Raw genomic sequence first — 27663 nt, 5'->3', positions numbered from 1 at the left:
ACAAACAAAAAAATATTAAATTTTTTTTCAGAGGGTATAGTGAGTAAAATAAGAATTGGGGAGGAATAAGAGTAGAGCAAGTAAATTGAAAGGATAGGAATAGTGGCAAGACAAGGTAAGGGAGTTTTCACTTTGGCTCACAAAAATTATGAATCACAAAGATTAGGGGCAAGAGAGGTGAGAGATTGTCATTTAAAGGATGGGAGAAGTACTAGCTTCCACCCTTGAGGGATGGCTTTCTCATTTAATGTTAATATCTTGAAATCAGTCTCAGGGAGAAATCAAAGATCCTTTTCTAAGAACACATGAAAATGAACTAATTGATTTTAGTTATATTTTTATCTTCTTACCCATAGATGGTTTGATTTCTTATTCAAATAGGGTTGGGCAGTGATGGAAATACATACAAGAACAAAAGAAGAATCAAACAACAAACATTTATTAAACACTTGATATATGCTAAGCACCATGCTAGGGACTGAAGATACAAAGATAGAGATAAGATAATCATTGTCCTTAAGGAGCCAACCATCTAGCTAGAGGAGATCGTGTGTGTGTGTGTGTGTGTGTGTGTGTGTGTGTGTGTGTTTAAGATGCAAGATGGCTTGAAGAAGAGTAGGTAGTAGCTAGAGGGCAAAGGGGTCAAGAAAGGCTTCATATAGAATACAGTACTTGAGCTGAATTTTAAAGGAAGCTGGTGATTCTCAAAAGTAAAGGTGAGGAGGGAGTATAAGTAAGATAGGTTAGGCAATACAGTGGATATGGTCCTGAACAGTCAGGAAGTCCTGAAGTCAAATCTAGTCTCAGTCTATTATTACCTGTGTAACGCTGAACACATCATTTAACCTCTGTCTGCCTTAATTTCCTCATTTGTAAAATGGAAATAAAAATAGCACTTACTTCCCAGAGTTATTGTGAAGATCAAATAGATAACACTTTTAAAATGCTCTACAAAACTTAAAGTACTCTATAGATATTATTATTATTGTTATTGTTATTTCATGCAGGATTGACAGACAGCAAAAAGGCACAGATATGAAAGGAATATCATGTGGGGAAGAGAAAGAAGGCCAGTATATCACTGTGGATGAAGAGGAATAATGAATAAAGCTAGAAAAGTATTAAAAGCCCAAGTTGTGAATAGAATTAAATTCCAGACATTTATATTTGATCCCAAATTTAATAGAATACCTCTAGAGATTACTGAGTAAGTGTAAAGTATGGGTTAGCTCCCTGGAGAGTTTCAGGATCAGATAGAGTCAGGATTACTCAAAGCTCTTGGTCTTTAGAGGGAGAAGTGAAGGAGGCAGGGAATCTGCCATGCAGTTTGCCAAAGATGTGCGCTGAATTCTGGAGTCTGGAGTCTCCAGCCTCTCTCCTCCTCATCCTGCCACCAAGTGACCCTGACTCCTCTTCTTCCACCCTCCAATCCTTGCCTACAATTACCTCACCACCAAGCATTCAGCAAGCCCCAATCATGAGGAGAGCCATCATCTAAATATATGCTTATAGAGCCATTATCTCATATAGAATATGTAATTAGCCTTAAGTGCTCTCTTGTCTGATTCAAGCACACCTTTTTCAAAGTTTCAGCCTTCTGCAAATAAGGAAGTGATATAGACTTCCTTTTAGAATAATTACTTTGTCTTCTCTTCAGAAGACGCATTAAAGTGAAGAGAGACTTGAGGTAGGGTCATTCTTCAGGGAAGCTATTGCGATATTCCAGGTGAGAGGTAAAGAGAGCCTGAACTAGGAGGAGGACTTCATAATGAGAGGGCTCCATCATATCTCAAAGATGCCACAGAAGTAGAAGCAATAAAATTGGCAATTGATTATACAAGTAGAATAAGGGAATAATGAGTTGAAAATGACAATAAGATTTTGAATCTAGTCAATCAAAAGTATAGTACTACATTTATGCAAAATAGGGATTTGTTGAAGAGGGCAAATGTTTAAGGGTAAAGATTAGGGAGTTCTGCTTTATATATGTTAAGTTTAAGATACAGGACGTCAAATATGAAATTAAAATAGGCAATTCATGATATATCACTAGAGCATAGGAGAGAGACATGATAAGGATATAGAGATCTGAGAATAATAGTCATAGAGGTGACAATTTAACACATGAGAACTGATGCAATCATTAAAAGAGAGTGAAATAGAGAGATCAAGATACACAACGGAGCCATTGGAGAAATCCATAATTTGGGAGCAGAATATGGATGATGGGCCAGCAATGAAATAGTAAGAGGCATTAAAAAAACCAGAAGGAGAATCATAAAAATACCAGAGAAAATAGAATACCCAAGAGAGTAGTGTGGTCAACAGTTTAAAGTGCTGCACAGGGGTCAAAAATGAGGTCATAAGAAGATCAACCAGCCTAGATATTTAAGATTTAAAATACCAAATACAATCCAAATACCCATTCCTTGAAACAAATAGGACCACTTTTGAGGGAGACATGAGATTTTTCTGAGATGCTTGTCCTCTTTTAATGATCAATGATAAACATAACTTGTGTGTTGGAGTGTTTTGAAAGCCGAATACAATAGAATCCATATTCATTTTTTTTTAAATTTGAATCTGAATCAGGCACAGAATCTGAGGAATAAATTGTCTCAAATTTTCAGATATTACTGTTTGTATATGTAAAGGAACAGGATGTAGTTGTCTTGCTAAAGTGACTCATTTTCACTAGCAGTCCCCTTTAGTACTACTAAGATGTAATGAGGTGAGACCCAAAGCTACTCTCCTTTCCAAGAGTGTGGTCATTAGAGCTGTATCATCTGTCACCTTTGGGTGGTAATTAGAAAAAGAAAGTCAATAACAATAGTACATAACACTACTTTACCAAGATTTAAACAAGTTGTAATATTGTTGAACATCTATTGATAAGTCCAAATGTGCCACAGGCTATTGAACACAAGGAGTACTTTGATGTGATGTTTTCCATTATTAATTTGATGGGGCAGAGTTTGCAGAAGCCAGGATATTCATTTTCATTTTATTATATAGACCTTGTCCCCACATAAACCTCAAATCAAACTATAAAACTTTGTTGTTCTTGTTTTTAATTTTTGCTTTTGCTTGGATTTTTTGATAATTTAAAGAAACAGACAGTAACCCACCAGAGGTGAAATACCTCAGATCCTTGGTACCAGGTCTTTGCCTGGGGAGAGGTAGTAGGTGATCTATGAGAGAAAACAATCATTTTTCACTTTATAGAGCAGTTTCAAAGCAATGAAAAAACTTCTGTAGGCTATGTCCTCTCCAGAGAAGTAAAAGAAAAGGGGAATTGCTGTTATCTGCCACCCTGTTATACAACTATCCTGAATTATGAAAAAGAAATCTCCTTGATCTCTTCCTAGGCCACTAGAGCTAAATGCCTTATTCACATTAAAGAGCCTACATATCAGCTAAGAATGATGACATTCAGAAATGCTTCCACTAGGCAAGAACTTTATTTGCTTGTCCTGCAAGAAGAAAGTTAGAAATCAGGGGAAGCTAATATATCTTCCTTTCATGTAGTAAAGTAAGCACTGGACTAGGAATAGCAAGACTTGAGTTCACATCTCACCCCTGTCACTCATAAAGACACTGTATCTAAACCTTCATTTCCTCATCTGTCAAAGTTCAATCACTGTTTTAAAAATCTCTTTCTAGATCTCTCAGTCCCAAACGGTTTCCAAATACTTAAATTGGTGTTCTCCAGTAGGGAGCTTGCCCTTTGCATGATATTTAATATAAAATCTACAGCATCTTTCATGTGGAGGAAATCAAACATTTCCCTGAACTCTGTTTCAAAGTACTAGCAGTTCCAAGGAGATGGGTTTTCCTCTTTCAAAGGCACCACTAATACAAATCTTCAAGCTTGCCACTTACCTGAGCTACCTAGGCCTGTTCTGGAGAACATTCATGTGCTGTATCCTAAACACGAAGTGCTAGTGTCCCAGAAAAACCAGGGCCTGCTCCAACTTTTCCTACCTTAAGGGAAAAACTGTGAACAGTGATTCCTGTAGTTATTAAAATTAGGGAAATAATGTGAATACCAGTATTTCAGGTGATCTTATTGCCCCAATAGCTAAAAAATAAAAACTGGAGTTCCCAAAGTTCACAGGATGAGAAGAGAAAGGTTCTCAGTACCCTTGCAAGTCACCTAGTCCAACCCTATCATTTTGTAGATAAAGAAACAATTGTCTTGTTCAAAGTTATACAGAAAGTAGGAGGCAAAGTTTAGGATCAGAATTCAAGTTCTTTGACTACAAATGCAGTTAATTTTTTCACTGTTCCAAATTACCTCTCCTATGAATCCATTCAAAATGACAGGAAGAGGAAGGAGTTACTTAACACGGATGGTAATTCTGTTATTACAGATTTGCTGCTATTACACATTCCCCCAAGCAATCTCTTCCCAAAATAGAACTTCAAGAAGCTTAGAGGTCCACAATCCAAAGATATCATGCAAAACAGAATCTGATGATGATGATAATGATGATAACAATAATAATAAAAATAGCTTACTTTTCCATAAAGTTTTAAGGCTTGCAAAGAGATTTATATATGTTGAGTCATTTTATTATCAAAACAAGGCACTATCCTGTTGTCTAGGGAAAGTTGGAGCAGGCCCTGGTTTTTATGGGACAATAGCACATCTTAGGACATAGTTCATGAATTTCCTCCAGAATAAGCCTTTGTTACCCAAGAGTGTGGCAGGCTTGAAGGGTTTGCATTGGTAGTGCCTTTATAAGTTATCATTTCACTTTTACAGACAAAGAAACTGACACAATATGGCTATATGACTTGTCCAGAAACACATCGTTATTAAGTGTCTGAGGCAAGATTTTGACTCATGCTTCCCTGATTCCAAATCCTATGCTTAGCCACTGTGTTACCTACCTTCCTATATCTATAATTTTTCATCACAGTTTTCTTTCCTGGTATATGGCTGCATGTGGGGACAGGCGAATTAGAACCCAAATCTTCTTCATTCTTTTTATCCAATCAGTTACCATGTCTTGTCCATTCTACCTCTATGACATCTCTTAAATCTGTTCCCTTCCTTCTATTTATATGGTCACTCATAGTTCATCACCTCATCTCTTCTTTTGTAGATGGAGAAACTTCTTAATTAGTATCCTTGCTTCCTCTCAAGTTTTTATTCCACACAAACTCAATTGATATACCTAAGGCATAGATCTGACCAGATATTTCTGGCTCCTTCTTGCTTCTGGGTTCAACTTCATGCTTCACTATTTTGCATATAAAATTTTTGCCAGTACAATTTTAGTCTACCTTTTCAGAATGACTACTCTAAGCTCTAATCAAGTTAGTCTTGCTATTTTCTGTGCCCTATATTGCATCTTCTGTTTATGACTTTAAGCAGGCAGTCTCTCTCCCATGCCTAAAATATATATTTGCTTTAGCTTTGTCTCATATACTATATAGCTTCTTTCAGGTCTTTACCCAAATGCTATCATGCTATCTCATATAAGAGAACCATCCTCTCTCTCTCTCTCTCTCTCTCTCTCTCTCTCTCTCTCTCTCTCTCTCTCTCTCTCTCTCTTTCTCTCTCTCTCTCTCTCTCACACACACACACACACACACACACACCTGATAGAGTTCAGCTCTCCCCCAAAAAATGTTATTTTGCATTTACTTTGTATATGTTTTGTATTTATCTGTATGACTTTGATGTTTTCCTTATCTCTCTTGGCAACAAGGACTGTAATCTTCTTGAGAAAAGGGATTTTTAAAATTTTTTATTGCAAGTACTTAACACAATTTCTGGCACAGTGTATGATCCTTAAATACTTCTTGAATTTTTGGCACACAATATTATCCTTAACAAATACTTCTTAAGTGAGTGAATGAATGAAATGAATGAATAAATGAAGACCAGGAAGGAGAGTTAGTTTTCAATAGATAACTTAGGTTTTAAACATGTTAAGTTTCAGGAAACCCCATTTCAGACAGCCCAATTACATTTCAAATAGACACCTCTCCTTGTAGTTACCTTTTTCCTGAAATATCATAATTATTTTTCTATATCATTTCCTCCTGTTAGATTAAAAATAGCATAAACATATAGAGTGCTTCAACTAAAATTTGCAAAGTACTTTACATACACTCTCTTGATTGATAACCTTAGGGGATAGGACTTTATATTTATTATCTCCATTTTACATATGAGGAAATTGAGGCTCATAGAAGTTGAAGCTAACTCATATTCATCATCAGAAATAATTTCTATGTTTCCTGACTCCAATTCCATTATTTTTCCCATTATACTACACAGTTTTTAGAATAGTGTCAGTATTAATTTAGTCTTTGTATCACCCATGTTTTGTCATGCAATATGCCACAGCATGACACATTGGAGAGGGTGCTGAAATTAATGTTAAGAGATCTGTAGACCTATATTCAAATACTGCTCTAGTATTAATGAGTTAGGCAGCCAGGTAGCTCAGAAGCTAGAGCACTGAATGATCTGGAATCATGAAGACCTGAGTTCAAATCCAACCTGAGACACTTATTAGCTGTGTAGGTTACTTAAGCTGGACAATTCACTTAAATCTGTTTTCCTCTGTTTCCTCATTGGTAAAAATGATCTGGAAAAGGAAATGGAAAGGTACTGCACAATCTTTGCCAAAAAACTTTATGGACAATATTGCTGTGCTGTGGTCCACAGGGTCACAAAGAGTTGAACACAACTGAACAACAACATAAATTAGTTGTGTGAGCCTTGGTAATTCACTTGGGCTTTCAGAATCTTAACTTTCTCAACTGTAAGATTTAAGGTTTGGACAAAATGGCTTCTTACTACTTTCCAGCCCTAAATTTATGATCATAATGATTTATGTAGCATAAATATTAAACATGTCATTATTAATGACATATGTATTGAATACTTAAAAGTATTTATTTGAATTCACTTGAAAAGGAGAATAACCACAAAAGTGTGGTGCCTCCAATGCCAAATGTGTGGCTAAAAGGGGATAATCAACATAATGAAATTTTAGAGGATCAAAAAAATCCATTGAGTTGGTGACTAGGAGATTATTGGCAAACTTAAGAGAACAGTTCTAGCAGAGGGTTGGGAGCTGAAGTCTGATGTACCCATGTAGCCTCAGAAGATTTGCCAGAGGCAAAATCTTGGCCCACTAAAACTCAGAGATCATTCAAGCATTCCACAATATGAATGAATTAAATATTTATTAAGTACTTACTATGTGTATATTACTGATAGAAAAGAAAGACATTCTCTACTCTCAAGAAGCTAATATTCTAATGGAAGAGACAATATACATGGAAGGGTTCAGCTGAAAGTTTAGGGGAAAGGCCCCACGATTTTTAGATTGCAAAAACAAAGCAGATTATAATAGTTCTTTGCTCTCATTCCTACTGATCAAATCATATCTAATTTTGAAGTTAAATTTGTCAGTGCCAAGGACTTTGGTAATAAGAGCTTTCTTTAGATATCTTCAATAGATGTGGCTATATGACCAGCAGAAGTTGTCAAGCTTTCTTTCCATAAGGGTTACTTCCCAGGATGATGCCTGTAGCCACTGGTCTGGAAGCTTTTCTATTCCAAAAGCATAGTATCACAGAGTCTTAGACCTTAGAGACCATGTACTTCAACCCATCCTTGCACAAGAATCCCCTAGCCAATATGCCTAAGGAGTGATCATTCAACCTTTACATAAATATGTACTGGAACTGGCAGCTCAATTAGCATTTGGATAGCTGTTGAATCAACCCCAAATTTGTTTCTTTGCAACTTTTGCCCAGCAAAAAGATTCATCTTCAATAAGTAAGCCTTCTAGATCATTATATACCTCAACAACGATACTGTTTGAGGATGTATTCTGATGGAAGTGGATCGCTTCGATAAAGAGAGCTAGGTTCAGTTTCAAGTGATCAAGGATGGACAGAAGCAGCTACACCCAAAGAAAGAACACTGGGAAATGAATATAAACTGCTTGCATTTTTATTTTTCTTCCTGGATTATTTATACCTTCTGAATCCAATTCTCCCTGTGCAACAAGAAAACTGTTCGGTTCTGCACACATATATTGTATCTAGGATATACTGTAAGCTATTTAACATGTAAAGGACTGCTTGCCATCTGGGGGAGGCGGTGAAGGGAGGGAGGGGAAAAATCGGAACAGAAGTGAGTGCAAGGGATAATGCTGTAAAAAATTACCCTGGCATGGGTTTTATCAATAAAAAGTTATTTAAAAAAAAATAAGTAAGCCTTCTAAACATTTAAAGAGAACAAGCATGTTCCCCTATGCCAAATGTTCCCTCCTGAAAATTCCCATTTCCTTCAAATAATTCTCATAAATCACAAGTCCAAGCCCTTCATCCTAGTCACTGTCCTCTGAATCGTCTCTAATTTATAAATATCATTTCTAAAATGTGGTGTCCCAAACACAGTAGTATAAATGGAGCAAAGTTGAGACTTCCATAATCTTGGATTCTATGCCTCTCAAAAACAATCTAATATTACTCAAAGTCGTATGGCCATCATATGACATTATTGAAGGAAGTATATAGTATAGAAGATAAAGTATTAGATATGAAATCAGAAAGTCCTACATGCAAATTCAATCTATGGTAGTATGAATTATATAACCTTAGACAAATAACAACTTCTTTGTGCCTCAGGCAGCTTCCAAAAATTTACCTATCACAGAAAAATTAGTGTTGTGATTTGCATTGGTAAATAGATTATACTAAGAATTCCTCTGTACTGATGAAATCAGAGTTCTTTTTCATATTCAAGCATTAACTGTTGAATAGTTTCTAGATTCAATCCACCAAACCCCCCAAATATTATTCTTATCAGACAAATTGCTGTCTAGCCTGTATTGAGATTTCTAGGGTATTTCAAGGTTCTAGACTTTCCCCAGGACAGTCAATTCTTTCTAGGGATAGACTTTCTTAATGATCTCAGCAATACCCCATCTTTCTTTAAGGCTGGAAGGAAGGTTGGAAATAATGAGTAAGGGATATTGAAAAGTTTTGGTGGATAAAAGAAAGCATCTCCTATTAGATAAGTGCAATGAAATGGGACCTTAAGCTCTATATTGTCTATGCTAGGTAGAAGTATAGGATAGAAGTTGTGGACAAAGAAAAAGGTTTATAAGAGTTATTGTGGGAAAATAAGGTATAAAGTCAATAAGAAAGAGCAGAAGGATCACTGAGCAATAGAAAGTAATAAGGCTTATGCACAGAAGCCAAGATGAGAGTTTCACGAAACAGGAGCAGTTCATAATGCCAAATTCTTTAGAGGGAATGAAACCTGATCAAAATCCACTGGATTTGGCAATAAGAAGGTTATTGATCCTTGAGCATTTAATTTAACATACGATAAATACCCTCCCACTAAAGCCATAGTCTGAGGTCTCCTCATCACATATAAGTGAGCCTCAGTCCTAAAAGGCTCAACCAGTGGATCACAAGCTCTGGGCAATCCTACTAATAATTGGGAATAGACAATATAGCAATTAACCAAGAATTATTCTAGCTGGATTCAAGGGCTCCTCACTGGGTTGACTATAGGGTCCTAAAGCTAACTATTCTAAAAGGCCCTTTACTGAACCATTAAAAAGTTATAATTTGCATGTGAAAAAGATTCAGATCATTGAATTAAGACAAGATAAAGTGAGTAAACAAAGTTATGCCTAGCAACAGAGTTGGAAATAAATATCTATGCAAGATTCTTTTCTGAGCAAAAGGGAGAGGAGGATAGTAATTTGTTCTTTTTTTTAATGAGCTTTATCTGTAGAATGGGAATAATACCAAGCCACAAAGGGACTGAACAAATGAAATACATACAATTTCTTTGAAAACTATAAAAACATGATACAAATACAACACAGCTTCACAAATGTGTTAATGAGTCTTACTATAATTGTAAAATAATAGAAAAAGGTACTCCATTTGTTGTTTTATCCTTGATTTTTGAAGAAGACCAGTGACATCATGGGGTGATTTCATGGCCTGTTCATGAATTGGTTTTAAGTTGAAGGAGAGTTGCACAAAATTAATAGCCTCATTCTCTCTTTCAGAGTCATCTAAGTCCAGCAGAGGGACAAAAGTCAAGATGACTGGTAATGACCTAGGTCGATGACCTTGGTATTTTTTATGTCTGATCAAGCTGTAAGCACTTTACCATGCCTGCTTCAGCCACCTTCATGGCCTTTGGAATAAATTGTTCTCATCCATCCATTCAACTAGAAGAAACCTTAATATGGTTGGGGGAGACATCCCACTAACTCACCATAGGATTTAAGGTCACCTCATTGTCCTTCAACTTGGTTTAATAGATCTACCAAGATGGTTTTACTAAGATGTAATCACTGCATACTACAGCTTCTTGGAGCTGGATGACTTGTTGGACACCAAAAGTGGATAAGCATCTCTGAAAGAAGCAAGCCCTCACACCAGAAATACTAATATTCCCTTAATACTCCATGTATAATAGGGTTATATAACTCAAAGGGTCTTTATGTCCTTCTACCATTTGTCAGGTGAGGAAACTGAGGTCTCTTAAGTTTTGATTATTTGCTAGCAAGAAGTAGAGCCAATATTTTTAAAAAACAAGGAAATTAAAAGAACAATCTATTCTTGGCACAATTTTGAACATCCATTTAATCTAGTGCCAAATTAAAACAAAATAAATCCCTAATATTTAGAATCACGTAAAAATCACTAGTATGAATAGCATTCAAAGGTAAATGGACAGGAATTATGAAACACATACTGTTGAACTATTATAACTAAGAATACTGTTTTTGTTTCAATTATCGGGGGGAAACATATTACATACAGTCCTTAATGTATGAAAAATTCCCCTCACCTGTTCAAAAGATGAAATTTCCCTCTATTTTCTTCCCATATTGAAAGAATAATATAAACTGTTTAGGAGACTGCAAAACCCTAGAAGTGTTTGCCTAAATTCTATAGATATTCAATAGCTGGAATATGGAATTCATCTCACAGATGAATGGTACCTAATGGACCTAGATTCTTATATTAAGACAGGAATCTAAACTGAAAATCTAAAAAAAAAATTAAACAAGTTTTACTTTGGAACAAACATTTGAATGAAGAAACTATGCAATTAACAATGCCCTCGATATTTCTGAGGAATATTAATAAAACATGAACAGAAATTGTGCAGATTAAATATTGAGGCACTAAATGTTAGCATTCCCCACAAGTAATATGGGTGAACTCTTCACACAGATCAGTTACTTCCTTATTAAAAGTGGAGAATAAAGTAGATAATTGCTTTCATGAAATGCAAAAAGAAAAATGAAAAAGCTTAAATTAAAGCAGCATCTTTTTTTCACAGTAGCCAGAACAAGACTTTTAACGTATTATACCAAATATCTGACTATTTGAAAAAAGATAATTATCTGATTTTACCCAGATCATAGATTTAGAGCAAGAAGGTACTTTAAAAGATATCTAATGAAAACCCTCTTTTTATATATGAGTAAAAGATTATAGATAGTGAAAGAATGAAGAAGGATTCCACCATCAAGTAATAACTAAGAAGCAAAGAAGTTCCAATGGTAATGAAGCATCAATAGAAGGAGAGTTACTAGATAAGAGCAATGAGGAATACAGCATTGATGGTTAGCAGAGAAATACAATTTTTTCCCCTTGCTAGAGACTCACACAGTATAGTATTGTAAATCCTGGAAATTCATAGAATCCGAGGGGTACGAGTAGTTTAGTATGGGATAAGAAGTCTGTTGTTTTTCTACGGTCTTAGATGTGAGTTCTTCTGTCCAAGAAAGAAGCACATATCAACGAATGGGGTCTGGCTAGTAATTTTGTTTTTAAGATGAAAGCATAAAACATAAAATATGTAATTTCACAAACTTAATCCGAGAATATACACCAATTCAAAGTTGTCATGTACAAAATGGAATTACTTTCTCTCCCAGTCCTCTCAACTTCATTGTTCCTGCCAATGACACTTTCATAAACATCAACAAGGCTTGATCAATTTTGACTCCTTCTTATTTTGCCCCTATATCAAGTCAGGCATCATGATTTCGATTGTACCTGTCTCTTACTCTATCTTCCCATGTTCCCTATTCTAGTTCAAGTCATCACCTTATACTGAAATTCATATAAAACCATGATAAGGGGTCTCCCACTTTCAGTCTATATACCACTACCAGTCAGTATTACTTATTTCCACAAGATCAATCTTTCTATAATACCAATTTAATCACATTATTGAGCTACTCACACACCTCTGTTGAGTTCTCCCATTGTTCACAAGATAAAAGTAAATATTTCTTTTCTTTTATGACTTATGATCCTATCATGATTGTTTTAACTTTTAACATAAACTCCTGTTTGGAACTTAACAGCATGAGGAATCTTGGTTGGAATCAGTGCTCTAGGTTCAAATTTGGCCTCTGAAAGTTACTAGTAATGTGACCAGGGGCATATCACTTAATCTCCTCTCTTACTCTCAAGTTAGATGCAAGTCTTAAGTTCCAAAGAATATATGGATACATTTCATGGAGGTCTTTAATCTTGATTAGGAAAACAATTACAACTTTTTTTCATCAATCTCAAACTGAAATATAATATTTCCTTCAATTATGGACACAATAAACTATAGTAGTATAAGGCTATACCAAACAGCCAAAGATGTTTGTGACACAAATAGTTTAAGAAACCCTGATATAGTCTCTTTCAGTAGAGTTGGGCCCAATTAAACATCAGAATGGCCAACAAACCAACTCTCTACAATAGTTATAGTTCTTGCCTTCTGAAAGTGTTGCATTTTTAGAATCTGGGGAGAGACCGATGCTACATGGGTTTCAAGGGACAGGAGGCCCAACTACATGGAAATAAATGATAAAAGACACTAGAAATAAATATCATAACATCTATATTACCTAATCATCCATGCTTCTTTCTTTCTGACTGAATTGATAACCCCCACCAAAGAATGAAACATATTCCTCTTCCCGTACTTCTCTAGAAGATCAATAGATCCTATAGATAAGGAAAGAAAAAGGTTTTAGAATACTGTTTTTTTAAAGTATTCCCTCTTTTCTACATGAAACATATATAAAAGTTCATCTACCATACCTGGAGCTCTCATTCTACTCCTAGTATGGAATAAGGCAGAATATGTGGTATTTTAAGCCTGTCTTCTTGTCTAGGTCAACATGCCCAGTTTACAAAGGGAGAACCAGAGCCTTGGAAAAGATAAATAATTCACAAGAGTAACTTAAGCTGCTGGAAATCAGTGTGATGCTGTAAATAGAGTCACCATCTCTTTATAATCCAACATTCCATCTCTGTGAGCATGTAAAGAAATATGGTGGTCACTCTATGAAGAGTAGGTCTAGAAGAGACTAATTGCTTTTTTCCCCTATTCCTTCCATCAAAACATTTTTTCAAGAGTTCTGACTACTTTGAATGAAATAGAAGAATACCTCCAAAAATATAGCTTACCTAAACTAACAGAGGAAGAAGTAAATATCCTAAACACTCCTATCTCAGAAAAAGAAATAGAACAAACTATCAATCAACTCCCTAAGAAAAAAACCCCAGGACCAGATGGATTTACATCTGAATTCTATCAAACATTTAAAGATCAATTAACTCCAATGCTAAATAAACTATTTGAAGAAGTAGGGATTGAAGGAGTCCTACCAAACTCCTTTTATGACACAGATATGGTACTGATACCTAAACCAGGTAGGCTGAAAACAGAGAAAGAAAATTATAGACCAATCTCCCTAATGAATATTGATGCTAAAATCTTAAATAAAATATTAGCAAAAAGATTACAGAAAATCATCCCCAGGATAATACACTATGACCAAGTAGGATTTATACCAGGAATGCAGGGCTGGTTCAATATTAGGAAAACTATTAACATAATTGACTATATCAACAACCAACCAAACAAAAACCATATGATCATTTCAATAGATGCAGAAAAAGCATTTGATAAAATCCAACAGCCATTCCTAATAAAAACACTTGAGAGCATAGGAATAAAAGGACTTTTCCTTAAAATAGTTAGGAGCATATATTTTAAACCTTCAGTAAGCATCATAGGCAATGGGGAAAAACTGGAACCTTTCCCGGTAAGATCTGAGTGAAGCAAGGTTGCCCACTATCACCATTATTATTCAATATTGTATTAGAAACACTGGCCTCTGCAATAAGAGTCGAGAAAGAGATTAAAGGAATTAGAGTAGGCAATGAGGAAACCAAACTATCACTCTTTGCAGATGATATGATGGTATACCTAGAAAACCCCAGAGATTCTACTAAAAAGCTATTAGAAATAATTCATAATTTTAGCAAAGTAGCAGGATACAAAATAAATCCCCATAAATCCTCAGCATTCTTATACACCACCAACAAAATCCAAGAGCAAGAGATACAAAGAGAAATTCCATTCAAAATAACTGTTGATAGCATAAAATATTTGGGAATCTACCTACCAAAGGAAAGTCAGGAATTATATGAGCAAAATTACAAAAAAGTTTTCACACAAATAAAGTCAGACTTAAATAATTGGAAAAATATTAAGTGCTCTTGGATAGGCCGAGCAAATATAATAAAGATGACAATACTCCCTAAACTAATCTATTTATTTAGTGCTATACCAATCAGACTTCCAAGAAAATATTTTAATGATTTAGAAAAAATAACAACAAAATTCATATGGAACAATAAAAAGTCGAGAATCTCAAGGGAATTAATGAAAAAAAAATCAAATGAAGGTGGTCTAGCTGTACCTGATCTAAAATTATATTATAAAGCAGCAGTCACCAAAACCATCTGGTATTGGCTTAGAAATAGATTAGTTGATCAGTGGAAAAGGTTAGGTTCACAAGACAGAATAGTCAACTATAGCAATCTAGTGTTTGACAAACCCAAAGATTCTAAATTTTGGGATAAGATTTCATTATTTGATAAAAACTGCTGGGATAACTGGAAATTAGTATGGCAGAAATTAGGCAAGGACCCACACTTAACACCACATACCAAGATAAGATCAAAATGGGTCCATGACCTAGGCATAAAGAACGAGATTATAAATAAATTAGAGGAACATAGGATAGTTTATCTCTCAGACTTGTGGAGGAGAAAGAAATTTGTGACCAAAGATGAACTAGAGACCATTACCAATCACAAAATAGAAAATTTTGATTATATCAAATTAAAAAGCCTTTGTACAAACAGAACGAATGCAAACAAGATTAGTAGGGAAGTAACTAACTGGGAAAACATCTTTACAATTAAAGGTTCTGATAAAGGCCTCATTTCCAAAATATATAGAGAACTGACTCAAATTTATAAAAAATCAAGCCATTCTCCAATTGATAAATGGTCAAAGGATATGAACAGACAATTTTCAGATGAAGAAATTGAAACTATTACCACTCACATGAAAGAGTGTTCCAAATCACTATTGATCAGAGAAATGCAAATTAAGACAACTCTGAGATATCACTACACTCCTGTCAGATTGGCTAAGATGACAGGAAAAAACAATGATGAATGTTGGAGGGGATGCGGGAAAACTGGGACACTATTGCATTGTTGGTGGAGTTGTGAACGAATCCAGCCATTCTGGAGAGCGATCTGGAATTATGCCCAAAAAGTTATCAAACTGTGCATACCCTTTGATCCAACAGTGTTTCTATTGGGCTTATACCCCAAAGAGATACTAAAAAAGGGAAGGGGACCTGTATGTGCCAAAATGTTTGTAGCAGCCCTGTTTGTAGTGGCTAGAAACTGGAAAATGAATGGATGCCCATCAATTGGAGAATGGCTGGGTAAATTGTGGTATATGAATGTTATGGAATATTATTGCTCTGTAAGGAATGACCAGCAGGATGAATACAGAGAGGCTTGGAGAGACCTACATGGACTGATGCTAAGTGAGATGAGCAGAACCAGGAGATCATTATACACTTCGACAACGATATTGTATGAGGATGTATTCTGATGGAAGTGGATTTCTCTGACAAAGAGACTTAACTGAGTTTCATTGGAGAAATGATGGACAGAAACAGCTACACCCAAAGAAGGAATACTGGGAAATGAATGTAAACTATTTGCATTTTTGATTTTCTTCCCGAGTTATTTTTACCTTCTGAATCCAATTCTCCCTGTGCAACAAGAGAACTGTTTGGTTCTGCAAATATGTATTGTATCTAGGATATACTGCAACATGTTTAGCATATATAGGACTGCTTGCCATCCCGGGGGGGGGGGGGGGGGGGGGAGGAGGGAGGGAGGGGAAAAAACGAAACATAAGTGATTACAAGGGATAATGTCGTGTAGAAATTATCCTGGCATGGATTCTGTCAATGCGAAGTTATTATTAAATAAAATAAAATTTATTATAAAAAAAAAAAAAGAGTTCTGACTACTTTGGAGCTAAAATGAGATATTTATCTTGGATTTTTAAGAGGATTTTTGAAAGAAAAAAGCTATGTATTTCCTCCTCTATTTGTGCTCTCTGTGGAAACCTTCTTTGAAAGGGTTTTATTGTTTAAGGCAGTTTTTTTTAGCCACAGTACCAACTCTAAGTGTATCTGCATTAAGAAACAGTCCATTCCTTTCTTCTCCTAGAACCTTGCCCTTTTTCTATTAATTCATTCTCTAGTCCCTTACATTTATAAGGGCAGAAAGGAAGTCAAAATAGATGAAAGGAAAAGGATTCATTTTTTCCTAACCAACTCACTTAAGAGCCTCTTACTGGGTCCTGGGCATCAAATATTTCCATCTTTTCCATTCAAGAGAGCAAGGCTATATTCGTAAATGAGACAAAAATTTACTGCTCCTTCCAAAACATTTCTCAAAGAATACCTTTGTCCATAAGCACCAGGCAACCTGGTGCCATCTGACTATGCTGATTACAGAGTTCATTTGATGGCCTCTTTGATACTGTTTTATTGGTTCCAAAGTCACTAGGAATGGTATCAAAATTCCTTTATCAAACCCAGGCAAATCCTAAAGATATCACTGATCAGCACATAGAAAGGTTTAGATAAGAAACAACTTTTCAGGAGGAAAAAGAGATGGAGCCAGGGAGGCAGCACCAGCAATAGCCAGCAAGAAACAAAGAAACCTGTGGAGTCATGTATAATTAAACAAAAGTTATTGTAGTGACCAGTGAAATTGCTAGTTCCCTTAGTAATTACATGTATGGAATTCCCTTTTTATTCAACTTCATCTGCAGGGCAAGACCAAGTGTGATAATTTCAGCTATGTATTTATGAAGCTCTGAGAATGGAAAAAAAGATCACACCTGAACTAAATAGTGAAAGATGAGGTTGCTATGGTATGCATGAAGGTAACCTTCAATGTAAATAGTTATGATCTTGCCTTTAAAATTGATAAATATCCCATAACTTTTGCTGTTGAACCTTGAACATTACTGAATATGTGTCTTACAAAAGAATGAATTTTTCATCATATTCCTCTGTTTGGATCCTAGATAAATCAAGCATTTGTAATTTTTGAGTAACATATTTTTGCTATTTTTGCAAAAATATTTTGGTTAAATATTTAGTTTAAAAAATTGGTCACTCCAAAGAAGAACTAGAAATCACTATTGACCACAAAATAGAATATTTTGATTATATCAAATTGAAAAGTTTTTGTACAAACAAAACAAATGCAGACAAGATTAGAAGGGAAACAATAAACTGGGAAAATATTTTTAGAGTCAAAGGTTCTGATAAAGGCCTTATTTCCAAAATATATAGAGAACTGACTCTAATTTATAAGAAATCAAGCCATTCTCCAATTGATAAATGGTCAAAGGATATGAACAGACAATTCTCAGATGAAGAAATTAAAACTATTTATAGCCATATGAAAATATGCTCCAAATCATTATTAATCAGAAAAATGAAAATTAAGACAACTCTGAGATACCACTACATGCCTATCAGATTGGCTAGAATGACAGGGAAAGACAATGCGGAATGTTGGAGGGGATGTAGGAAAACAGGGACACTGATACATTGTTGGTGGAATTGTGAACAGATCCAGCCATTCTGAAGAGCAATTTGTAACTATGCTCAAAAAGTTATCAAACTGTGCATACCCTTTGATCTAGCAGTGTTTCTACTGGGCTTATACCCCAAAGAAGGAAAAGGGACCTGTATGTGCCAAAATGTTTGTGGCAGCCCTGTTTGTAGTGGCTAGAAGCTGGAAAATGAATGGATGCCCATCAATTGGAGAATGGTTGAGTAAATTGTGGTATATGAATGTTATGGAATATTATTGTTCTGTAAGAAATGACAGCAGGATGAATACAGAGAGGACTGGCGAGACTTACATGAACTGATGCTGAGTGAAATGAGCAGAACCAGGAGATCATTATATACCTCAACAACAATACTGTTTGAGGATGTATTCTGATGGAAGTGGATCTCTTCGATAAAGAGAGCTAATTCAGTTTCAATTGATCAAGGATGGACAGAAGCAGCTACACCCAAAGAAAGAACACTGGGAAATGAATATAAACTGCTTGCATTTTTGTTTTTCTTTTCAGGTTATTTATACCTTCTGAATTCAATTCTCCCTGTGCAACAAGAGAACTGTTCGGTTCTGCACACATATATTGTATCTAGGATATACTGTAACCTATTTAACATATAAAGGACTGCTTGTCATCTGGGGAAGGGGGTAGAGGGAGGGAGGGGAAAAATCGGAACAGAAGTGAGTGCAAGGGATAATGTTGTAAAAAATTACCCTGGCAAGGGTTCTGTCAATAAAAAGTTAAAAAAAATAAAAATAAAAAATTGGTCACTAAACAAATGAGTATAAATTATATTTACCCTTTTATACATACTATCAGTTTTCCAAATTCCATTGCATGTACAACTATGTCAATAATACACCAAGTAAATGTTAAACATGAACATACATTATATATGGATGGATGGATGGAAAGAAAGAATGGAGAGAGGGAAGGAAAGAGGGAGGAAAAATAGATGGATGGATGGATGGATGAATATATACATGTACTACATGTATACATACAACAATGTGCATATACTTTGAAACAGCCTTATTTGGTTGAAAGCAGAATGGTGTCTAAATTTATAATGATCCTTGGCAAATTTTTATTTTCTGATCTCTTAATTTCCTGTCTGTTTTTTTGGTGAATGTTTTTGTCCATACCTGAAAAGATCTTTAATCATGTTCTGGACTTTCCACATTTCCCCCTATAAAATACGAACGTAACTAAAACTAAATCTGATTACTCCTCATTAAGTCTTTGAACTCTCCCATGCCCAATCAAATAAAGGTAACACATACCACATAGAAAAGTCACAACTGAACTAATTCTAAATACTACATTAACAAATAGCATTTAACCCACCTTAGCTAAGTTTAAAACTAAAATTCCAAGTATATCAATGCAGCCTTTGCATATCATTTTTCAGGATTCTTCCTGCTTATCAATGACTAGTTTTCTTCCCAACTGATCCATGACTCTCATATTTTTTTTAACCAAGAGTGTATATGAAAGGAGGATAGTGACTTGAGTGTAGATTCAGGAAAACAGACCAAAGATTACCAACTCCACCCAGTCCCCTCCAGTCTTGCTAAGTGGTCCCTTGTGGTTTGGAAGGATCAGGATAAGTTATATGGATCTGGCATTATAGGTGAGGGGCATAACGAAAATGGAAAGGAATTTGCTTATCTTAACTTGATTATTAAATTAGTGAATCTGAGGAAACAGTATATTATATAAATAATATATACACTATATATAAAAACATTTATGTACATAAATACATGTATATGCATGTATACTACCTATATGCATATTATACATATACGTAAGTGGTTTATATACATAAAACCGTACATTATGTAAAAATATATTTGTTAAATATAATATACTCAATATATACAATATATTACTTTATTTGTATATATGTATTGTATATCATAATACACATATATCAATATATATACATCTACATATGTACATATATTAATAAGCTTAAAGTGAGAATATATTTGTTGTATGTAAAAGAATTGTGATGAGCTTACATAATATAGCATATATTTTTATAATGCTTTTAAAACATTATATAAAGGTTATCTTTTTACTACCATTGAAGAGGCAAGGAGAAAAGCAAAGTCAGGGAAGTCAGGAGTTAGTGTTGAGGAAGAAGAACCTTCTAGGTATGGAGGATGGACAGTGAAAAATACCTGGAGTCAGGAGATGGAACATCATGTTTGAGGGATAAACAGGAGACCAGTATCTCTGGACTGATAGTATAAGAGAAGGAAGAGTTATAAGTAAGAAAACTGAAAGGAGGAGCAAAGGAGAAAAATCTTATTTTTTTTTTTTTGCTATTTTTGCTATTGTGTCTTGAGCACTGTATTCTGAATGCTGAGGAATATTCTTCTCTGACATGAAGTGGAACATTTAATTATCTCTTTTTAGGAGTTACAATGCAAAATTCCAAAGCATTCTGTTTTTAGAGTGGTACAGTGAAGTTCTGAATCTGATATCTGAGAAGGCTGGTTCAAATTCCCCTGCTGTCACTTATTACTTGTAGGATATTGGGCATGTTCCCCGATCTCTCAGCAGACTGATAGTGAATCATGATAATCACCTTTTGGTAGAGAGGTGATCACTGGAGGTGCAGAAAAAGACATACATTTATAGATATAGTCGATGTATAGATTTGTTTTGCTTGAGTACTTACCTAATACAAAGAAAGGCTTTTAACTAAAGGTGAGGTGGTTCTTAGAAACAAGGATAGCAATAGTGCTTTAAAAAAACGGGCAGAAAAGAGAGAAGTATACATCAGCAAAACATTTTTAAAATACACAGAAGGAAATTCAGAAGAAACAGATAAGGACGATTATTAAGGTATGTGTAAGGAGATTCATTATGTCATGCAATCTTCTTTGTTCTTTGTATAAACGAAAGTTTGTGTCTGTTGATGTTTTCAAGTTTACAATAACAAGAATGAAATAATGAGATGTAACATTTATGTAGCACTTTAAGATTTGCAAGATACTTTACAGATATGATCTCATTTTATCCTCACATCCTGAGGATAGATGTTATTATCTTCATATTACAGATAAGGATACTGAAGATAGATTAAATGACTTGCTAGGGTTATATAGCTAGAAATTTCCAAAGCTGGGGTTGAGTTCAGTTCTTGCTGACTCTGGGTCTAGAATTCTTTACACTGTCATCTAGTTCCTTAAAATCTTGGCCTCAGTTTTCTCACTTATAATATAAAGAAACAGAACTAGATGGCCTCCATACTCTGTAATCCCATGTGAATCAAAATGGTTTAACTTTCCCCTCCTAATATCTAGGTTCCCATGTTTGACACTTGATTGAATAGTAGATATAGATGATTATCAAGGATGGGAATCACCAATGCTAACACCACATTTCTATCCCCAATATCTTTTGATAATGAGTATTAAGAACTTTGAAAATATAGCATTTCAGAATGAGATGTGTAGAATGAGATGTGGGAATTTGTTATGCTTAACTATGCATATTTGTTACAAGGATACTTTTTTCTTTTAAATTGGAAAGATACAAGAGAGAAAAATAATTGCTTATTGATTGAAAATATTTTTTCATGCAGCATTTATAAATGACTCAAGTGTTTCATTTTAAAAATAGCCCAACTGCTCTTCTGAGTCTAGAATGATTGTTGTTGTCATTTGTTCAGTAGTGAATAACTCTTCATGATCCCTTTTGATGTTTTCTTGGTAAAGATAATATAATGGGGTTTTTTATTGTTTTACTGTTTTTACTGTTTCTTTCTCCAGTTCATTTCACAAATGAGGAAAGTAAGGCAAAGTTAAGTGACTTGCCCAGGGTCCTACAACAGATACAAAAATCTGAAGCCAGATTTGGAATCAAGGAGTCCTTCTGGCTCCAAGCCCAGAACTCCATCCTTTGTACTTCCTAACTGCCTTGTCTAGGATGGCATATGAATTCAATTCAACAATCAATGTGATTATTACATGCCAACACTTTGCTAAATCCTACAGTTACAAAGACAAAAAAATGAAAGTTCCTGATCTCAAGGAGTTTATATTCTATAATGTAGATAACTATATACAATAAATAAATAATTTCAGTAGATAAGCTACAATTTCAGGTAGATGAAATTAGAAAAGTCCTATATGATAAATGACACCTGGGCTAAGTCTTGAAGGACACAAGGAATTCCAAGAGGTAAAAATGAGGACATAAGGAGAAACATAACAGAATGCTTTCTGAGCACAGATTAATCCACTAATGTATTTTTTAAGTACTCCTGTTTGTATCCCAAAAGAAATCATAAAAGGGGATAAAGGACCCACACGTGCAAAAATATTTATAGTAGCTCTTTTTGCAGTGGTAAAAAATTGGAAAATTTGAGAAGCCCAGCAATTTGAGAAAAGCTGAATAAATTATAGTACATGAAAGTAATGGAATATTATTGTTCTATAAGAAATGATGAACAGGCTGATTTTAGAAAAGCCTTTAGAAAAGATTTATATGAACTGATGAAGCAAGAAGAACCAGGAAAATATTGTACACAGCAAAAACAAGATTGTGTGATGATCAACTGTGATAGACTTGACTCTTCTCAGCAATTCAGTGATTTAAGAAATTGCAATAAACTTTGGATGGAAAATGTCACCCACAATCAGAGAGAGAACTATGGAGATTGAATGCAGATGAAGTATACTATTTTCACTTTTTTTTCTTCTTGTAGTTTTTTGTTTTAGTTCTTATTTTTCTCTCCCAATATGACTCATAAGGAAATATAAAAATGAATGTACATGTGCAAGCTAAAAAAAAAATTTTTTTAAAGTACTATCTGAAAATAGTTTTTCATAGCCATGCAAGAGTTACCTAGAGGAGATTTTGTTCCAAGAGTTATCTATAGACTGGAAATTTATACCTAACATAAAAACCCATTTGCTATTTGCTTTATTATAAATTGGAACCAAGAGCCAAGTGGCCATTATCAACAAGTATTTGTTGAGAATCTTTGTATAAGACATTTTGCTGGTTGTTTTACAACCACATAGAATTAGCTAAAGTTCAAAGATTCAGTTTTTAAAATTTAACACCATCCATCAACACAATCCTGAAGAAGACAAATAACTAGAAAAAGTGTTCATTATAACAAGTCCCAGAGAATCAGATTGAGCAGGTCTTCATCACAATTAATTGTTATATGGGGCTACAGACCAAGGCAACATAGCTATAAAATTGCTGACATTACAATATTTTGATACTATAACTAATGCTATCACTCTAATAATTTTTCTTTATATTTCATCACTGGTGAACATTCCAACCCTACATTAATAACATGCTAGTTAATAGTTCACTGAAGTTTAATCTTCTTAACCTTATAATAAAATAGCAAGTTATAATATTTGGTATTTATGTTACTTGGACTGGATCCACGAATTATAACCATTATCAATTGCTATCTGCTTTAAATTTTCTCCCAGTTAAGAAGAACTAGAACTAGAAGAGAGAATATAATATGTACATGTGCATGCTTGAACACACACAAGTCATGTCTTTACAACATAACCGAGTCAGTCCCAGTACATCCAATCCAAGGTTTTGTTTTGTTTTCCATCTTTGCAATGGATTGTGCAGCAATCAACTGGATTGATCATGTGGCAATCGCCTCAGGTCATTAAGACGGCTGAGCTACTCAGATCAACCTCACTGACCAGTTATTTGGGCCATATAGACAGCAAAGTAGTCTTTTATGTGAGATGCTAATTTTTGTGACTCAGAACTAATTGTACAGCTTTAACCCACAATGCTTTTTTTTTTTCCTTCAGGGCAATCACATCCCATATATCAGGAACTAATTACCAAGTTCATTTAAGGCTTCACTTTTCAAAATGAGCATACAGGATATGCAATTGAAACTCAGAATGTATATGCTATTTCCAGAGTCTTTCCTTTTAAATAATGCAGTTGGAGACAACAAGGATTTTTGGCTCCTACACACAGGAGCAATTCTCACAAGGCTCAGTTTTCCAATTCATAATTCCAAGGACCGTGCTGCAGATATGCCTAGTTAACCATGTCCTCATGTCCTGCAGGGAGGTGGGTGCAGCTGGACAGTAGCAGTCTGCTAGTTCAGGTTGATTGTATGACCTGTCCTGAAGAGACTCCAGGGACCTGCAGTGTTCTGCAAATTAAAGTCGGCCTGGCCTGAAGGTCAGCAGCCATCTCCCAGCAGTCACTCTGACTGTCCCAGCCCACTGCCTTTGAGAAATTGGTACACTGTGAAACATATTTGCTCTGATGTGAAGTGAAAGGGATTTTTTTTTACCTAATTATATCCATTTGGCTCTGAACAGATATTGCAGATCTCTTTTATGAAAACAAAAGAGAAATCTTTTTCTTGGTGTGTTTCTTTTAGCTTATAGTAGTACGGTCTGAAAAAAAAATTACCATTAGCTATAATTATTCAGGACAGGTCTCCTACTCACCCCAATATAGCCCAAGTTTACAGAGATCTGAAGAAAGCTCCTATACAATGACGCTGTCAACCACAATTCTGCTCCTCTTTTAGGGTGGTGGGGATTGACACCAAAATTCTACCCACTTTATGGGAAGGAGATACACTAAAGATACTTCTTGAAAACTTAGCTTTCTTCCACCAAATTCCAGGGGTGTGAGAACATGTACAATATCAGAATCTTTGTTTAGGAGTCAATAATAATTTATTAAGGACCTACTATGTGTTAGGCACTGTGTCATGTCTGGGAATACCAAAAATAGTGAGGGAGTAGGGGGGAGAGAAGCAACTTTTGCTCTCAAGGAGCTCACAGACTAATGGAGACTTCCAAACCTCCCAATAATACTTTTTCAGTATAGTATCAAGAAGCAAAATGTCAGAAACAGCATTGGCATGGAGGCCAATAGCTAAAGAAAAATAGAACAAGCTAAACTCTTTTGGGAGTTAAAACTATAAAAGGAACTTTAGAAGGAAGTGAAAGGAGAATGAGGACAGTTATCAAGGAAATTGGCCTAGTGAACGAGGTGCCCTACTTTGAGTCAGAAAGACCTTCCTGGGTTCAAATTCCATCTCAAATACTTACTGGCTGAGTGACCCTTGGCAAGTCATTTAATTTCTATCTGCCTCCTCTTTCTCATCTGTAAAATAATAACAGTGAATTCAATGATTCCCTAAAAACCCTTTCATCTCTAAACCTGCGATTCTGTAAATCCACCCTTATATTATTTTATGGGAATAATGATTTAGAACTAAAAGGAATCATATAAATTCATGATTCCCAAACAGATTAAATATCTTGTCTTAGATTAGTGGCCAAGCCAAGATTTGAAGCCAGGTCTTTTGATTCCAGATTCAAAATTCTTCTCACTATATCATTTGTCTGCCTTCTGAGAGACATGGGGGAGGAATTAACTGATCTGACTAAACTTACAGAGGTCTTCGTTGGAAACTGAGTTATGTTAAACACACTCAATGGATGGCCCCAGAGTAACTCCTGGATTCAGTGACTGCTAACTGAATACCAAGCAACAAATTGTCCTCGAGGACAAATGTTTTCTTTACAATCTTTCTCCATAGTACTTTGTCCATGTAATTGTTGTTTTCAAAATGTCAGTGCTTGTGTAATATATTCCTTACTGTTTTCAGAACATTCAGTTTACAAACAAGAGTTAACTATATATTGGATTATTGCTGTCTAGGGGAGGAGATGTAGGGAAAGGAGGGAGAAAAAATTTGGAACACATGGTTTTGCAAGGGTGAATGTTGAAAAGTATCTTTGCATATATTTTGAAAATAAAAAACTATTATTTAAAAAAACAAAGAAAAGTTAACTTCTTCACTGCAAACATCTGAGTGCTATAGCATTTCACCTAGAGTTACCATACCCTGGGCAGCAGCCTATGCTGGGGCTCCTCAGCACAGCTAGATGATGCAGCAAATAGAGAACCAGGTCTAGAATTAGGAAGATCTAAATTCATACTCAATCTAAGATATTTCCTAGAATGCTCAGCAAAGTACTTGACTACCTGACATAGTTGCATTAAGTTCAAATTCATGCCTTGAATAAGGCCAAAGAGCAATAATCAGAGAAGAAGAATGAAGAAAGGAATGTTGATTTTGTAATGTGTAAAGGTATATGGAAAAAGTGATTGAAGTTGGGTTCAATCATTGTTTTGACATTTACTATCTGAGGACTATGAAACTCTTCACTTTTCTGAGACAGTTTCCTCATCTTTAAAATAGGAATAAAAATTCTTGCACTACTTAACTCACAGAGTTTAAGAGAAAAAAGTACTTCATAAATGTGAGTGCTATAAAAGTAGAAGTTATTATTTAAGTATTTAGAAGTACCTACTATAATATATGACATAGAACCCATCTGGAAAGTGAATGATGCTACTTATTATCTATTTACTCAGGATTAAAGAAACTTTACAAATGAAAACAAAAAAACAAATGGAAATGGAAAGAATGAAAAAATGCCCCAACACTAGAGTAGATAATCAAAATAATCAAGCCCTGTCGTTCTCCAAGAAAGGATAAGAAAAGACTATGATTGTGCAACATTATATATACTGCCATTTTTGATTGGTGTTAATTTTGCAGAATTACTCCTCCTCTGTTATTATTTATTATTAAAAATGCATCTCTGAGAGTTATATTTTAGGATGAAGTTGATATAAAAACAAAAGATATTAATAAAATAAAAATGAAAAGGATGCACAATTTAAGGACAAAGGGACACAAAGCTTTTTTGGCACTTTAAAAAAAATCACTGTCATCTATTGCACTAATTTTTAAGAAAAAGACCTATATAATTTTTTAAAAATTATTTTGCCTCTATTTGCTAGGAGCTATAGCTTAACGGCTTATTTATTTCCACAATCATGCTGCCAGTTATAAAGTTAAAATTCAAACTGGACCCATACGTGAAGGTTACATGAAAAAAAAGTATCCTTTGACCTTTGGCAACTATTTTATCTGCAAAGCACGAGTTTCATTTCATCTAATGGTTAAAACAAACAAATACTAAGACTGGGGTCTTCCACTTCATAGTGGCCACACAATCCCATCAAATTGGGTTCAACCAATTCCCTACATTCTATGAAGAACCCCTTCAGGGCACCATTCCTAGAGAACTCCCTTTCTCATTAGTCTCTGCATGGAGAATGCCCTGCTCTTGGACAGTCTCTGACAAACCCTAGAGAATGGATTAGGCTCAGCTCATTGTGGTTTCATGAATTTGGCCAAAAGGAACAATCAGCCTTGATTGGGATGGGATTGGGGGTTGGGCAAAGGAAGCAGCATATGTTCAGATAGAAAAATCTACAAGAAATGATGAGGGAGTTATGGGCCAAGACTGAGATTCAGATAACTTACTGATATATCTTGAGTTAGTCCATCCTTTTAGTCCATCCTTTTTCTCCAAAAAACAATAGCATATGAATTCATAAGATCATGGACCTGGAGCTGGAAAGTACCTATTAATGTAACACCCTCATTTACCAATGAGATATTGAGACCTAAAGAAGTTAATGGAGTTACCTAAGATCACATAGGTTAAGTAACAGGACTAGGATTTAAA

Source organism: Antechinus flavipes, chromosome 2 (genome assembly GCF_016432865.1).
Source record: "Antechinus flavipes isolate AdamAnt ecotype Samford, QLD, Australia chromosome 2, AdamAnt_v2, whole genome shotgun sequence".
In the NCBI taxonomy this organism is placed as follows: domain Eukaryota; kingdom Metazoa; phylum Chordata; class Mammalia; order Dasyuromorphia; family Dasyuridae; genus Antechinus; species Antechinus flavipes.
Note: the sequence above shows the minus strand (reverse complement) of the source record.